We start from the raw sequence: 15,998 nt of genomic DNA, 5'->3' as shown, positions 1-15,998 counted from the left end.
GCTCTCTAGAAGGGGCATCTAATAGCTCAAGGTAAGGTGTTGGTGTTGGTATTGGTTTAGGGTTTAGGGGACAGTTTTCCATGCAGAGTGAGACGTACGAATGGCACAATACACCTCAGTGAAGATTTGACATCATTTGGAGTGAGGAAAGTCTCACAAAGATGACATTTCTACTACGTTCTCTAGCTTGATGGACTCTATAACAGGGTACCATAAAGCTAGGCCGAGTTAACAAAGTACAAAATTTCATGTTTGTGAGCTTTCCTCACTCCAAATGAAGTCAAATCTTCACTGAGGTGTACTATGCCTTTTGTACATCTCACTCTGCATGGAAAACTGGCCCCTAAACACTAAACAACCACCAACACCTCACCTCGAGCTATTAAATGCCCCTCCTATAGGAATATAAATATTTGCTCTCTAGAGGGCCTCCGCAAAGGCTCTCTCTCTCTCTTTCTCGCTCCCTCTCCATCTATCTCTACCTACTCCACTCCACTCCACTCTCCCTCTCCCTCTCCCTCTCAAGCCCAGAAATGGCTGAAATGCGATTCAAAACATTTATCGCAAATTGCGTTATGGCCATTTTGGGCATATCACACAGCCTAACGCCAGGAAAAAGGTGTAGTTATTTCCAGCGTTAAAACCATGCAATAGCATGAGTTATGCTATCGCATGGTGCGATATTGCCCCTCATTTTCCTAAATTAAGAACATGCCATACTGGGTCAGACCAAGGGTCCATCAAGCCTAGCATCCTCTTTCCAACTGTAGCCTATCCAGGCCATAAGAACCTGGCAAGTACCCAAAAACTAACTCTATTCCATGCTACTGTTGCTGGTAATAGCAGTGGCTATTTTCTAGGGATGTGAATCGTTTTTCAACGATTAAAATTATCGTCCGATAATGTTAATATCGTCTTAAATCGTTATAGAACACGATACAATAGAAATTCTAATGATTTATCGTTAAAAATCGTTAAATCGTGTTAGTGCGCACTAAATCGAGTTAGTGCGCACTAACTCCCCGTTAGTGCGCACTAACTCGATTTAGTGCGCACTAACTGAAAATGATACAAATAAACACTTTCCAGGTCACTGAAGGTCAGTTAGGAATGAATATGTGTTCCTATTGGCTGGCTGCCCTCTTATCTATTGATGTTACCAAGGTTACCACTGAGGTGATGGTTGGGGGGATGGGAAATGGAACTGGAAACTAACGAACACCAACAGAAAATGAAACAAAGTGTTCACACTTCCCAGGTCAGTAAAGGTCACTTAGGAATGAATATGTATGTATGTATTCCTATTGGCTGGCTGTGCTCTTATCTATTGATGTTACCAAGGCTAACACTGAGGTAATGGTTGGGGGGATGTGAAATGGAAACAGTTGGAAGCTTGACAAAAAAAGTAATGTAATGATCAGCACTCATGTGACTAGAACTTGTTTGTTTATTATTTTTGTTAGCAGGCACCTGAAATGCTAGTGCATGTTGAATTTGCCAATCACTGTGCATTTTAGAAAGGTGGTCCTGGCTGGAACTGTACACAGTTCAAATATATGTAATTGATTGTTGGTAAGTGTATTTTTTAAGTAGCCACACTGGCACAAGTATGTTTACTTTTCCTCCTACTTAACTCACTAGCTCAGCTTTGTAAGAAGGGCTTCTCTGCTTGTGTGTTGTTTTTGTTTGGTGTGAGGAGAGCAGAAACATCAGATCTTTATTCAATCTACTACAGTCATCTCTTACAGTGCCCTATCCCTATTAATACCAGGAGTGTTGTGATCTTCCTGCACACAGTGCCCTAACCCTGATACCAGTCTGAGACAGCTCCCTCCCTGCATTACTAGTGAGAGGCTGACTTCACAGACAGGGGGGAGCTGCCTGACCCTCACTCCTGACTTCCCCCATGTCCCAGCTAGTGAATGGTGTGTGGGTGAGGGGGGGGGAGGATGGTGAAGTCTGAGACAGCTCCCTCCCTGCATTACTAGTGAGAGGCTGGCTTCACAGACAGGGGGGAGCTGCCTGACCCTCACTCCTGACTTCCCCCATGTCCCAGCTAGTGAATGGTGTGTGGGTGAGGGGGGGGGAGGATGGTGAAGTCTGAGACAGCTCCCTCCCTGCATTACTAGTGAGAGGCTGGCTTCACAGACAGGGGGGAGCTGCCTGACCCTCACTCCTGACTTCCCCCATGTCCCAGCTAGTGAATGGTGTGTGGGTGAGGGGGGGGGGGAGGATGGTGAAGTCTGAGACAGCTCCCTCCCTGCATTACTAGTGAGAGGCTGGCTTCACAGACAGGGGGGAGCTGCCTGACCCTCACTCCTGACTTCCCCCATGTCCCAGCTAGTGAATGGTGGTGTGGGTGAGGGGGGGGGGGGGGGAGGATGGTGAAGTCTGAGACAGCTCCCTCCCTGCATTACTAGTGAGAGGCTGGCTTCACAGACAGGGGGGAGCTGCCTGACCCTCACTCCTGACTTCCCCCATGTCCCAGCTAGTGAATGGTGTGTGGGTGAGGGGGGGGGGGAGGAGGATGGTGAAGTCTGAGACAGCTCCCTCCCTGCATTACTAGTGAGAGGCTGGCTTCACAGACAGGGGGGAGCTGCCTGACCCTCACTCCTGACTTCCCCCATGTCCCAGCTAGTGAATGGTGTGTGGGTGAGGGGGGGGGGGGAGGATGGTGAAGTCTGAGACAGCTCCCTCCCTGCATTACTAGTGAGAGGCTGGCTTCACAGACAGGGGGGAGCTGCCTGACCCTCACTCCTGACTTCCCCCATGTCCCAGCTAGTGAATGGTGTGTGGGTGAGGGGGGGGCGAGGATGGTGAAGTCTGAGACAGCTCCCTCCCTGCATTACTAGTGAGAGGCTGGCTTCACAGACAGGGGGGAGCTGCCTGACCCTCACTCAAGCAGAGAAGCCCTTCTTACAAAGCTGAGCTAGTGAGTTAAGTAGGAGGAAAAGTAAACATACTTGTGCCAGTGTGGCTACTTAAAAAATACACTTACCAACAATCAATTACATATATTTGAACTGTGTACAGTTCCAGCCAGGACCACCTTTCTAAAATGCACAGTGATTGGCAAATTCAACATGCACGTGTCTGCTAACAAAAATAATAAACAAAGAAGTTCTAGTCACGTGAGTGCTGATCATCACATGTCAAGCTTCCAACTGTTTCCATTTCACATCCCCCCAACCATTACCTCAGTGGTAACCTTGGTAACATCAATAGATAAGAGCACAGCCAGCCAATAGGAATACATATTCATTCCTAAGTGACCTTTACTGACCTGGGAAGTGTGAACACTTTGTTTCATTTTCTGTTGGTGTTCATGAGTTTCCAGTTCCATTTCCCATCCCCCCAACCATCACCTCAGTGGTAACCTTGGTAACATCAATAGATAAGAGGGCTGCCAGCCAATAGGAACACATATTCATTCCTAACTGACCTTCAGTGACCTGGAAAGTGTCTATTTGTATCATTTTGAGTTAGTGCGCACTAACTCGAGTTAGTGCGCACTAATCGGAAAAAAACGATTTTTAACGATTTTTCAACGAAATAATCGTGCCAAACACGATTTTCTTCTCCTGCCACACGATTTCTATCGTTAAGACGATATGGAAAACGATTCACATCTCTACTATTTTCTAAGTCAACTTAATTAATAGCAGGTAATGGACTTCTCCTTGAAGAACTTATCCAATCCTTTTTTAAACACAACTACACTAACTGCACTAACCACATCCTCTGGCAACAAATTCCAGAGTTTAACTGTGCGTTGAGTGAAAAAGAACTTTCTACGATTAGTTTTAAATGTGGCACATGCTAACTTCATGGAGTGCCCCCTAGTCTTTCTATTATCAGAAAGAGTAAATAACTGATTCACATTAACCCGTTCTAGACCTCTCATGATTTTAAACACCTCTATCATATCCCCCCTCAGCCGTCTCTTCTCCAAGCTGAAAAGTCCTAACTTCTTTAGTCTTTCCTCATAGGGGAGCTGTTCCATTCCCTTTATCATTTTGATCGCCCTTCTCTGTACCTTCTCCATCACAATTATATCTTTTCTGAGATGCGGCAACCAGTTTTGTACACAGTATTCAAGGTGCAGTTTCACCATGGAGCAATACAGAGGCATTATGACATTTTCCGTTTAATTCACCTTTCCCTTTCTAATAATTCCCAACATTCTGTTTGCTTTTTTGATTGTTGTAGCACACTGTACCAATGATTTCAATGTGTTATCCACTATGACGCCTACATCTTTTTCTTGAGTGGTAGCTCCTAATATGTAACCTAACATTGTGTAACTATAGCATGGGTTATTTTTCCCTATATGCATCACATTGCACTTATCCACATTAAATTTCATCTGCCATTTAGATGCCCAATTTTCCAGTCTCAGAAAGTCTTCCTGCAATTTATCACAATCTGCTTGTTATTTAACTACTCTGAACAATTTTGTATCATCTGCAAATTTGATTACCTCACTTGTCGTATTTCTTTCCAGATCATTTATAAATATATTGAAAAGTACAGGTCCCAATACAGTTCTCTGAGGAACTCCACTACCCACTCACTTCCACTGAGAAAATTGTCCATTTAATCCTACTCTCTGTTTCCTGTCTTTTAGCCAGTTTGTAATCCACAAAAAGACATCACCTCCTATCCCATGACTTTTTACTTTTCCTAAAAGCCTCTCATGAGGAACTTTGTCAAACACCTTCTGAAAATCCAAATATTATACATCTACTGGTTCACCTTTATCTACATGTTTATTAACTCCTTCAAAAAAGTGAAGTAGATTTGTGAGGCAAAACTTGCCTTGGGTAAAGTCATGCTGACTTTGTTCCATTAAACTGTGTCTTTCAATATGTTCTGTGATTTTGATATTTAGAACACTTTCCATTATTTTCTTTCTGGCACTGAAGTCAGGCTAACTGGTCTGTAGTTTCCTGGATCGCCCCTGGACCACTTTTTAAATATTGGGGTTACATTAGCCACCCTCCAGTCTTCAGGTACAATGGATGATTTTAATGATAGGTCTGAAATTTCAGGTTCCCAGAGGCAGGCAGAGCTCCAGATTTTCAATGCAAGGATGAGACGATGCGTGGATGAGATGATGGTGCAGGGAAGGAATTCAGCTTTGTAAGGAACTAGGGAAACTTTTGGGGAAAAGGGAGACTTTTCCAAAAGGATGGGCTCCACCTTAACCAGAGTGGAACCAAGCTGCTGGCACTAACTTTCAAAAAGGGGGAAAGCCATCAGTCACTCAGCAGTGCATGGTTCGGAGAAATGTATCCTTGAAGGATAGTAATGAAACAGGAGAGTTAGGGCATCCCAACAGAGAGGTTCCATTAAAAGCAAACATAGTCAATGTGCCTATATGGAAAAAATCACCGAAGCTAATGATTTCCGAATTATCCCTAACAACTGAAAAGCAGGTTGTTAATACAAACAAAAAATACACTTTGAAATGTCTGTATGCCAATGCCAGAAGTCTAAGAAGTAAGATGGGAGAGTTAGAGTGTATAGCAGCAAATGATGAGATTGACATAATTGGCATCACAGAGACTTGGTGGAAGGAGGATAACCAATGGGACAGTGCTATATCAGGGTACAAATTATATCGCAATGATAGAGAGGATCAACTTGGTGGGGGTGTGGCACTTTATGTCTGGGAGGGTATAGAATCTAACAAGATAAAGATCATACAAGAGACTAAATGCTCAGTAGAGTCTATATGGGTAGAAATCCCATGTGTGTTGGGTAAAAGTATAGTGATAGGAGTATACTACCATCCACCTGGACAAAATGGTCAGACAGATGATTAGATGCTAAGAGAAATCAGAGAAGCTAACCAATTTGGCAGTGCACCAATAATGGGAGATTTCAATTACCTAGTGCAAAAAGTGTGGAAATCAAAACATAGTAAATTTTAGCCTAAGAAGGTGTCAGCAAGCCTGACGTTATATGTCCTCATAACAGACACTAACCGGTCTACTCAATCATCCACCTTCATCATTTTTAATGCTTTAATATTCCAAAAAGTATTTTCATAGAATTTTTTGATTTTTGTCTTTTAACTAAAAATGTCCTCCATGGAATTCATAGAACAGCAGACTCTTAACAAACGACTGTTTCATATTGCCCTACACGGGCCGGTGTTTCGCTTATGCAGCTTCGTCAGGAGCACATCAAAAAGATGTTTAAGCAAGAGTCAGTTACCTACAATAATCATATAGTAATTACTTCATATATCAAGAAGAGGAGGAAAATAGTACTTATCTTAATAGAAGCAGGGCTACCGTTCAGAATGGACCTCACGTCTCAACCATCTTGTAAGAAGAAAAATGGAGGAACTGAAACCGAGGTTCAAGGCTCTTTAAATACACCTGAATTCTGACGTCACAGACCTAAATCAAGTGTGAGTGAAAAATCATGAATTGAACAAGGAAAAGGTTAATCACCCCAAGAACGCATGCAGTTCTAATTCATTATTCAAGCCAGATGGATGCACAGTATTAAGTCTATATATCCAGCGCTGTTCAGCTTGCAATAAAAGACGATGTCTATCTCCCCCACGCCAATGAGGTAATATGTGATCAATCGCACAAAAACGCAAATCAGCAAACGTGTGTTTCTGTTCTTGACAATGCACCACTAACGGTTCAGCCTCACGATTATTCTTGATATTAGAACGATGCTCTATCATTCTAGTCTTTAGAAAACGCTTGGTTTTCCCAACGTAGAGTAGTAAACACGGACATTGAATCAAATAAACAATCATTGAGGAGTCACAGGTGGTATTATATTTTAAATATATTTTGTATCCTGAAGGTAATAATAAGTGATCCTGAATAGACATTGATGATTGACACACCGAACAAGTATTGCAAGGACGATGCGATCCAGAAGTTTGGCTGCTTGAAGCTACAGTCATAGAACTGTCAGATTTTACTAGTAGATTTCTCAGATTGGCAGCACGCGAAAAAGTAATACGTGGTGGAAATTGAAAAATCTTATGTACTTGTAAAACGTGCCAATATTTCAAAATTGATTCCCGAATCTTAGAAGCAGCAGAAGAATAAGGTAAGATACAGGTCTGACGTTCAGAGTCTTCTACTGTGCGTTGAAGGAACAGGTAATCCCGATTAGAATATTTAGCACGAAGGTAAGCCTTCTTAATACAAGATCGAGGATAACCTCTAGCAAAGAAACGTTGATGTAATAATTGAGATTGCATTTCAAATTCTGCAGTCGTTGTGCATAAACGTCTTAAACGGATATATTGACTTACCGGCAGGTTCCTCTTTAAATTTCTCGGGTGAGCACTGGTATAGTGAAGATAAGTATTTGAGCAAACAGGTTTACGGTAGAGTGAAGTGACAAATTTTTTGTCAATCAAAGTGATGTGAATATCCAGAAATGTGATGGTATGTGGATCAATTGAGGCAGTAAATTTTAAATGGGAATTACAAGAGTTTAACCAAATCAGAAACAATTGAAAAGTCTCCTCATCACCTCTCCAAAGGACAAAGACATCGTCGATATAACGCTTCCAAGTGACCAAATATTGCATAAATGGATGAGTAGTGAGCCAACTGGTCTCAAAATGATGCATGTATAGATTTGCCAAATCTGGGGCCATAGATGCCCCCATGGCCGTGCCACATATCTGTAAATAAAATTCTTGGTTAAAGGCAAAAAAATTTTTCTTTAATGCAATCTGTGTCAACTGTAACAAAAATTCACTTGGGATACGATGGGGTCTTGGGCGTAAGTCAAAAAAATTATTTGCAATTTCTATTGCCTCATCCTGAGGTATGGAAGTATAGAGAGCTTCCACGTCCAATGTTACTAATTTTAAACCTGTAGTGTCGATGTCCAGGTGTTCCAAAAACATAATCATGTCTGAAGAATCCCTAATGTAGGATGGCATTAGGGGAACAAACGGTGCCAAAAATTGGTCAACGAACCGTGACAGTGGTTCGAGGAGTGAATCGCAACCTGAAACAATTGGTCGTCCTGGCGGGTGATCAATGTTTTGTGGATCTTTGGCAGCGTATAAAATACTGGTACACGGGGATGTTGTTTAATCAAAAAGTTGGATTCTTTAGAAGTCAAAAAACCAGACTTCAATCCAGCTTTAACCACCGATGTAATAAGGGTCTTAATCTCATTGGTAGGATCAACATCCAAATGTATATAGAACCGAACATCATCTAATTGACGTTGAATTTCATTTTCATAATCCGATCGATTCTGAAGCACAATTTTCCCTCCTTTGTCAGCGGACTTAATGATTACATCAGATGCAGACTGAAGATCCTGAAGGGCATTACGCTCACATCGAGATATATTTTGAAAGGTAGCATCTGCAGTAAGATCCAATGATGAGATATCTCGTGAAATAAGTTGGTAAAAAACATTAATAGCGGGATCTTCCGGTCCAGGAGGACTCCAAGTCGAAGGATTCGTAAGCACAGATAAATCCACAGATGTAGGATGTGTAGTGAAAAAATTTTTAATTTTCAACATACGGACAAACCGAAATAGAGCTACTTGCAAGGAAAATTTATCACCCAAATTTGTTGGTGCAAATGAAAGTCCTCGTTCAAGCAACTTAAATTCTGTTGCAGAGAGTTGTCGAGATGATAAATTAAGTATTAGGGATTTTTCATTTGTTGCGACCTCGTGATGCGTGGTTCGTATGTATCTTGACGACCCGCTGATGGATATCGGGTTTCTTGAGTATTCTTTCGTCCGGTGGATTGAAACCGGTTGTAACGGCCCCGATATGGACGGCGGGGGCCTCGTCCTAAAAAAGCTGATGATGTAGTAGGCTCTGATCTTTGTCTACGGGAACGCTCATCGTTCCCTGATGAATCATCTGCACTTGAATCAAAGGTCACATGTCGGGATGATTTTTCAATACATTCCTTGGCCATCCAGGGATACACATAGCCTTGATTGTAATCCCGTTCATCACGACAAAGTTTTTCAAATTTAAACTGGCGTAGCTCTGATTTGAATTTCTCCATTAATTCTTCAGTGGATTTCACTAGATTACGTTTGTGGTTATGCACTAGATTACGTTTGTGGTTATCCATTGACTCCCAGTTTGTTTGTTGTGTTCCAGATTTCAATTACCCCAATATTGACTGGGTAAATGTAACATCAGGACTTGCTAGAGAGATAAAGTTCCTGGATTTAATAAATGACTGCTTCATGGAACAATTGGTTCAGGAACCAACAAGAGAGGGAGCTATTTTAGATTTAATTCTTAGTGGAACGCAGGATTTGGTGAGAGAGGTAATGGTGGTGGGGCCACTTGGCAACAGTGATCATAACATGATCAAATTTAAACTAATAACTGGAAGGGGGACTATAAGTAGATCTCAGCTCTAACACTAAACTTTCAAAAGGGAAACTTTGATAAGATGAGGAAAATAGTTAGGAAAAAACTGAAAGGTGCAGCTGCAAAGGTTAAAAGTGTTCAATAGGCATGGACATTGTTTAAAAATACAATCCTAGAGGCGCAGTCCATATGTATTCCACACATTAAGAAAGGTGGAAGGAAGGCAAAACGATTACCGTCATGGTTAAAAGGTGAGGTGAAAGAGGCTATTTTAGCCAAAAAAAAATCCTTCAAAAATTGGAAGAAGGAGCCATCTGAAGAAAATAGGATAAAACATAAGTATAGTCAAGTTAAGTGTAAAACATTGATAAGACAGGCGAAGAGAGAATTTGAAATGAAGTTGGCCATAGAGGCAAAAACTCATAATAAAAACTTTTCAAAATATATCCGAAGCAAGAAACCTGTGAGGGAGTCTGTTGTACCATTAGATGACCAAGGGGTTAAAGGGGCTCTTAGAAGATAAGGCTATTGCAGAAAGACTAAATGAATTATTTGCTTCCATGTATACTGATGAGAATGTTGGGGAGATACCAATTCCGGAGATGGTTTCAAGGGTGATGAGTCAGATGAACTAAACCAAATCACTGTGAACCGGGCAGATGTAATAGGCCAGATTGACAAACTAAAGAGTAGCAAATCACCTGGACGGGATGGTATGCATCCTAGAGTACTGAAGGAACTCAAAAATGAAATTTCTGATCTATTAGTTAAAATTTGTAACCTATCATTAAAAACATCTATTGTATCTGAAAACTGGAGGGTGGCCAATGTAACCCCAACATTTAAAAAAGGCTCCAGCGGCGATCCGGGTAACTATAGACCAGTGAGCCTGGCTTCAGTGCAGGGAAAAATAGTGGAAACTATTCTCAAGATCAAAATCGTAGAGCATATAGAAAGACATGGTTTAATAGAACACAGTCAACATGGATTTACCCAAGGGAAGTCTTGCCTAACAAATCTGCTTCATTTGGATAAAGGTGAACTGGTAGATGTAGTGTATTTGGATTTTCAGAAGGCGTTTGACAAAGTCCCTCATGAGAGCCTTCTAAAAAAACTAAAAAGACATGGGATAGGAGGTGATATCCTTTCGTGGATTACAAACAGGTTAAAAGACAGGAAACAGAGAGTAGGATTAAACGGTCAATTTCTCAGTGGAAAAGGGTAAACAGTGGAGTGCCACAGGGATCTGTACTTGGACCGGTGCTTTTCAATATATATATATAAATGATCTGGAAAGGAATATGACGAGTGAGGTTATCAAATTTGCGGATGATACAAAATTATTCAGTGTAATTAAATCACAAGTGGATTGTGATACATTACAGGAGGACCTTGCAAGACTGGAATATTGGGCATCCAAATGGCAGATTAAATTTAATGTGGACAAGTGCAAGGTGTTGCATATAGGGAAAAATAACCCTTGCTGTAGTTACACGATGTTAGCTGCCATATTAGGAGCTACCACCCAGGAAAAAGATCTAGGCATCATAGTGGATAATACTTTAAAATTGTCGGCTCAGTGTGCTGGCAGCAGTCAAAAAAGCAAACAGAATGTTAGAAATTCTTAGGAAGGGAATGGTTAATAAAACAGAAAATATCATAATGCCTCTATATCGCTCCATGGTGAGACCATACCTTGAATACTGTGTACAATTCTGGTCGCCACATCTCAAAAACGATATAGTTGCGATGGAGAAGGTACAGAGAAGGGCATCCAAAATGATAAAGGGGATGAAACAGCTCCCCTATGAGGAAAGGCTGAAGAGGTTAGGGATGTTCAACTTGGAGAAGAGACGGCTGAGGAGGGATATGATAGAGGTCTTTAAGATCATGATAGGTCTTGAACGAGTAGATGTGAATTGGTTATTTACACTTTCGAATAAAAGAAGGACTAGGGGGCATTCCATGAAGTTAGCAAGTAGCACATTTAAGACTAATCGGAGAAAATTCTTTTTCACTCAATGCACAATAAAGCTCTGGAATTTGTTGCCAGAGGATGTGGTTAGTGCAGTTAGTGTAGCTGGGTTCAAAATAGGTTTGGTTAAGTTCTTGGTGGAGAAGTCCATTAACGGCTATTAATCATGTTTACTTAGGGAATAGTCACTGCTATTAATTGCATCAGTAGCATGGGATCTTCTTAGTGTTTGAGTAATTGCCAGGTTGTTGTAGCCTGGTTTAGCCTCTGTTGGAAACAGGATGCTGGGTTTGATGGACCCTTGATCTGACCCAGCATGGCAATTTCTTATGTTCTTATGTTATATTGGCCTAACTTGATGATACCCTGTTATAGAGTCCATCAAGCTAGGGTGAGAGAACTTAGTAGAAATGTGATCTTTGTGAAGCTTTCCTCACTCCAAATGAGGTCAAATCTTCACCAAGGTGTACTGTTCTGTTCGTACATCTAACTCTGCATGGAAAACTGGCCCCTAAACCCTATACCAACACCATCTCACCTTGAGCTATTAGATTCTTATGTTCTTATGTTCTTAAAATGCACCTTCTAGAGAGATATAAATACTTGACCACTATGAAGGCCTTATAGATAGATTCTCTCTCCTCTCTCTCTCATACAAAATAGGAATTATCACAGGGTGTGAAAAGTTTACCATAAACACACCCCTTTTTCTTAGGGCATTATTATCACATTTTGACGAAGCTAGGTGTTACTTAGAGAATTTTAGCCTATTGCAACCCTTAATACTAGTGCAGGCATAGGTGCATGTGTATGTCTGCTTTCACTCTGCCAGCAGTTCCTGAACCTTTTCTGTCCCAGTTCAAATCAAAGATCAGATCTTTATTTTTGATCGCAGATTTACTTGGATTCAAATCGGACTCAGATGTTTTTTAATAAATTAGATTTGCTCATATTACGTTGACTTTATGTTAATATTTGCAGATGCAAAAATCTCCCTGGTCCCTTTGGAGGTAAATGTGTTCACATAGCCCCTGCCTATTGCATTTAGATCCAAAATGCCTCTAAATCCATCCATGTTCCTATTTTCAAAAAGGCAGACTGCAGGTCTCTACAAACATTAGCTTCCTCAGGGATTTGAACCTGTGACCTTGCAAACAGGAGATCAACCTTGAGCAATTTGCAACCATACAGCTACCTGTCAAAATGATTAATCATATCAAAGGCTACCCAGGCATTGGCTGGTGACTTGTCGTCCGTGTCATGTGTCAGTCCTCAAGAAGACACTTTAATCATGGCTTAGATTACGTGAAACTGGAGATAATGTGTTTGTGTTAACCTGCCTTTGAAACTTGCCTAGGTAACAGCATATAAAACCCCGCACTCGAAGAACATGTTGACTTCTTTGGCTGCAGAAATGAAGTTTGATGAAGTCACAGCAGTGATCCATTTTTGCGAAAAGTTTCATTTAGACAGGCTGTATCTTTTTATTTTTCTTTCGTCTTTCTTTTTGCAGCCCCTCCTAAAATGTCAAGATGTTTTAAGTAAGATAAGGAAGAATTAGAAATAAGAACTTAGGGAGGGGCAAAAGCTGCTTTCATATCTTGCTCAATCTCTATACTTTGAAGAGGAATGAGGTACTGAAGTACAATACAGATGTTAACTGGGAATACGGGGTATATTACTTCAGGCTGCATGATAATCCAGGGGTTATATTTAGGAGGATAGCACTCTAAAACAATACACATTCAGAAATATGCCTATGTTATCTATCATTGGTACAATTTTTTAAAAGTAGTAACTCATGATGGATTTCCCATCACAAATTGAAATCTTCTGATCCATATCTGATGAGTTATCACTACTATTATTAATAGCATGCTGGAATTCAAATCCGAGACTACTCTAGCTTTCCTAGAGTTGGAACAGATAGCTAAAGACCATTCTGTGCAGGTTACCCCGTGAGTTATTATCCTTAACAGAATGCATGGAGGTAACTTGCACAAATTAGAAGTTATTACCATAAGCAAATTGCTGGGAAGGCTGGATGGACCATTTGGTCTTTATCTGCTGTCATTACTATATTACATTGTTAGATAAGGCAGACAGTAACATTGGAGGGATAACCTGGGCAATCCAAGCTCGTGTGAACCCTGCTTTATGTCCTATCACTTGTCATGGTCAGTAATCTCCACCCAAGGCCAAATGATGTGAGTGAACAGTAGTGACCATGTTGGATATGGGCTTAATAAGGAGGATGTGGAAAGTGAGATATGATAGTATGTACTGTGGATTGGTAGTGGTAGTGGTAATAGTAAGAACAATGTACCGGCTCATCCCATCATGGTATGACAGCTCAGATTGGGTCTGGGACAGGACAGTAGGGATGATTTGTGGGGTCTAAAGACTATCTTCTTTTTATTTAAAGAATACCATGTCATTTGGATGAAAAAGTTAAAAAAAAAAAATATTGTCAGTGATTTTAGTCAAACATCCCTAATTTTTAGAGTTTATATCTCTCAGTTGGTGCTTGGCAGGCTGAAAGGTATGTCCCAAATCACTTTAATTATAAGCCTAGTCATCTTCCAGACAAGGCTTGCCATCATACTGCGCATGACAAAGATGTCTCCCTCTCTCAAGGAACCAGTCCATTATTCCAATCAAATTTCATTTGAAAAATGACAAAATTCCCTTCATTAGTATAACCACAGAGTCAGCAAGCTGGAAGATCTGTAATTCTCTATACAAATGGCCTGATTCTTCTATCAACATTGGTCCATGAAATTCTCTTTAGGGACATTGCCAAGGAAGAAAGTTAGTGATCCTTGTTTTCAAAATGCATTTTCCGTCTTTCTTAATTGGCCTTTAAGCCTGTGTGAAGAGGCTTAAAGGCAGAAAGAAGAGGGAATTAAGACATCGTATGCTCTGCTGCATCTCCACCTTAACAAACTCAAACTACATGTAGATATTGAGGCAAGACTTTTGTTTACTTCATTCGAGTCTGTGGTTCAATTCATGAGTGTTGGAGAATTAATGCAACATCACAGCTTCAGGAATTCTCAACAGCACATAATGGGGACAAGGACTATGGTTGGTGGTACCAGATTCAGGTAGTTGCTTAGGCCCATTACCCACCATGTTGTTCAGAAAGCACATCTAAGTCGTGTTCAAATGTAATTAAGAAGAACTCATGACTGACTGAGAACTCTCTCTTGCTACTCCTGCCCAGAACTTTGTCTACAATTGAATGAAGACAAAGATTAGTTAGGTATCATCAATCTAATCTCCAATTATAAGGAAAGTAAAAGCTACCCAAAATAAAGTGAGTTGTACAGGTATATAATTTGTTACCCAATGTACAACAGAATGCTTCATTAATGATAACGTGCTACGTTAGCTAGTAGAATATATACACACACTTAACCCTGGTTTTCTATATCAGTTCATCATTGGTAGTAGGCAATTCGATTTAATTGATGTGGGCAATCTCAAAGGTATTGCACAAACTAGACAGAATGACAGCTGTGTGCCCTATAGTTAAAACGTTCATTTCTAATCAAGTCTTGCTGAATAAATGAATCAGCTCCTAAACAGGACTGAACCTGTTGTGCTGCCTGGGTCAGCTGTCTGTAAAATCTGGACAAAGAAATCCTTTTGTAGTGAGGAAAGTTTTGGTAGCTTCAAGGATAAAGTACTGACTATTTGCCTTTTTTACTCATAGCTTGAGTTCATAAACTTCAAATTTCCCGTGGAAATGTGAAACTCCATGAAGTGACTGAATAGTAAAATATTGCACACAAAATTGGCACAGTTTGCTCAAAGGAACAGCAAGGCTGAATGATCTTAGAGGTGGAACTTCCCTTGAAAGAGAGACATCTCATAGGCAGATTACTGTACAACCCACATTCCTGCCTGCACCTGGCCTCTTCATGCTCTACAGATCTCATATGGCAGGAATACATTTAAACAAGGTCTTGTTCATCTGAGGGTTATTGGTTGGCCTGGCTGCAATTTGGTCCTAGCAACTCTTATTCAACATCCTTATTTCTGCAGTTTTGCATTTAGGCTCAGAATTCAGATTGCCACTGCTGTACCTAAATCTTTGCCATTATTCCTCCTATTCTATATAGTTCACGGGAGGAGGGGGGGACAATTTTCAAAGATACATTCTTGAGTAAATAGCAATTTCCACATGTAAACTGACTGGCTGAATATTGCCCTCCCAAAATATTGGCTCAAAGTGTGCACAGGGTTCCACTGCTCACATATATTTTTAGCTGCATTTAGAAAGGCATTCCCCCAGGATTCATGTTTGGTGCATTTTTTTAAAGTAACATGCATAGATTGTATTTTCAAGTCTATATACTTTATTTTCTGTTCAAAAAGCAGGGACAAAAATCAATTTAAAAGAAAAAGTACACACAGAGCCGGCACAACCCACTGTTCAAGTTGTGCACTTGCACAGGGCAGTGGCTTGGAGGGGGCAGCAGCCTGAGGGCCGCCACCAAGTTGATTGAGCAGCTGGCAGAGCCGCAAGGAGGAGGATCCGCAAGGCCTCGCAATGAACAGGCAGGAGTTGCAGGGCCACGCAGTGCCATGATGAAGATGAAGAGCTGCAGGGCTGTGTGTGTTGAAGAAGAGGAGAAGCTGTAAGGCCATGTAGCAGTTTGC

This window comes from Rhinatrema bivittatum, chromosome 4 (genome assembly GCF_901001135.1).
Source record: "Rhinatrema bivittatum chromosome 4, aRhiBiv1.1, whole genome shotgun sequence".
Classification (NCBI taxonomy): domain Eukaryota; kingdom Metazoa; phylum Chordata; class Amphibia; order Gymnophiona; family Rhinatrematidae; genus Rhinatrema; species Rhinatrema bivittatum.
This window is presented reverse-complemented; position numbering follows the sequence as displayed.